Here is a 1,964-nt window from a genome sequence, read left to right as displayed (position 1 = left end):
CCTGCAATGGAGAGAGAGGGAAACACGTCCGATGTACGCACCAGTGTCTAAGCTTTAGAACAATACCTGTATGACTAGAATCACACAACGTCTGCTAGTACACTAGCAAAATATACGGGATAACGTCTGTGAACAGCCCAAACGGGGGTGTATTCTAATTGTGGACATTTTTTCTCCGTCACAGAAAGCGACAGGGTCTGAGTAACAGCTGGACTAGATACCTGAATGGTTGCCTCACAAGCTGGTATTTTGGGCCGCAATCAAAACCATGTTCTGTTGGTTACCACCACGATTCACCTGCGAAACTGTTAGCACCTACAAGGTTCCTCCCATCATGTCCACAAATTCGAGGTATATGAATCGATCTTTTGTTGGATAATGAAAGTGCCCTGACGTTAGTTAAGCAATTATCGAGTACCCTTGTAAAGTTTTGAGCCTGGTTACGTTGACTTTAACATGCTAGCTAGAGATGCGCATTATGTGCATGGAGTGAACATGTATTTCCAGTCCAGTAAACACCTGAATATCTTCACTCATACTAGATCTAGACATCCACTGACGATCTAGCTGTTTCACTGCTACTACATCTGGCCACAATAGGGTATGAAATGAGAACAAACAAAGTAGGTGGAATGTCAATATCATTGACATTCATAATCCAGTCAGAATTTGACTGTCTTCACTGCTACTAGATCTGGCAACAGTAAGACACAAAATGAAAACCTACAAACTCACCTAGGATAGGTGGAAGGTTAAAACTACCTTGTCTGATATCAATAATCAGCTCCACCAGCAACGCAAAAAGATGCTAGAACCACAGTTTACAGTTCAGACGTTCATCTAAACATGATTGATCGTCTCCTGCATTGTATCGTAGACAGAACTCTTGGTTTCTGCAAAATTTGAAAGGCACAACGCCGTTTTACACAAAGGTGATACACCACAGAACATGGTTTCGATTGCTGCCCAAAATACCAGCTTGTGAGGCAACCATTCAGGTATCTAGTCCAGCTGTTACTCAGGCTCAGTTGCTTTCTGTAACGGAGAAAAAATATCCACAATTAGGATACACCCGCGTCCAGGCTGTTTACAGACGCTATCCCGTATATTGTGCTAGTGCGCTAGCTGACATTGTGCGATTCTAGTCATACAGGTACCGTTACGAAGCCTAGACATTGGTGCGTATATCGGACATGTTTCCCTGTCTCTTCGTGCAGGCTACCAGAGAAAAACAGCGATTGTAACTCAAATTACCGAGGAGTGTCCACAATTAGGTACACCTACCCTACCTAGCGATTATGACAGTATGTTAGACAAAAAGCTACTTAGATTAGTACACTTGATATAATATATGAGCCGAGTCCCAGAAGCCGTTGTTTTGTTCCGACTCCCTTGTGGACCAGGGTTTCTTGGCACTGGAACATTATACAAAACCAATAGCAAGGATTTCTTAATGTTTGCACTTTAGAAAAGATGCCACAAAGTAACGGTAGAATTTATAAAAATAGTACGCACGAGGTGCACGGGAAAGTCGAGGCTATATACGGCTCTGCCAGAGCTCTGCCTGGCGAGCGTTCCTCAAAGACTTAGAATCTCTACAGAATTGACTCTTGCAATTATAAAACTAGCGACAACAAAGTAAGCATGGCTCTTATGCTCGAAATAGTAAACAAGCAACAACTTTTTGTATTATCCGGGACTGCCATTGCTACAGCCTTGGAGTTACTTCACAGCAACAGGTATTGCTGAATCAAAGTAAGCATTTTTGCCAGTACAACACTATGTATATATTTTTCGCATTGCGGAAAGTAAGTTAACCTGCCTAGATTTATTATCGCACCAGTTTGTTTCTAGAAATAACTTGATCTACTGATTAGAGGTTAGTTAGTAAATAATTTGCTCGTGCAATATGCACTTGATCACTTATCTATTCACTATCACTTCAGTCCTTATTATCGCTATCA

The 1,964-nt window shown here is 41.7% G+C and overlaps 1 long non-coding RNA gene across 1 annotated transcript; it reads right to left on the bottom strand.

Moving 5' to 3' along the window:
• Nucleotides 1–525: 525 nt before the first annotated feature.
• Nucleotides 526–1,077, bottom strand: LOC134176646 (uncharacterized). The gene is made up of 3 exons (XR_009969318.1): nt 976–1,077; nt 763–893; nt 526–694 (listed from the first exon to the last, which is right to left on the bottom strand). It is a non-coding gene; the product is annotated as an uncharacterized LOC134176646 (long non-coding RNA).
• Nucleotides 1,078–1,964: the final 887 nt, after the last annotated feature.

The sequence above is a fragment of the Corticium candelabrum genome, chromosome 3 (genome assembly GCF_963422355.1).
Source record: "Corticium candelabrum chromosome 3, ooCorCand1.1, whole genome shotgun sequence".
NCBI classification, from domain to species: Eukaryota; Metazoa; Porifera; class Homoscleromorpha; order Homosclerophorida; family Plakinidae; genus Corticium; species Corticium candelabrum.
Note: the sequence above shows the minus strand (reverse complement) of the source record. Positions and strands in the feature narration are given on the sequence as shown.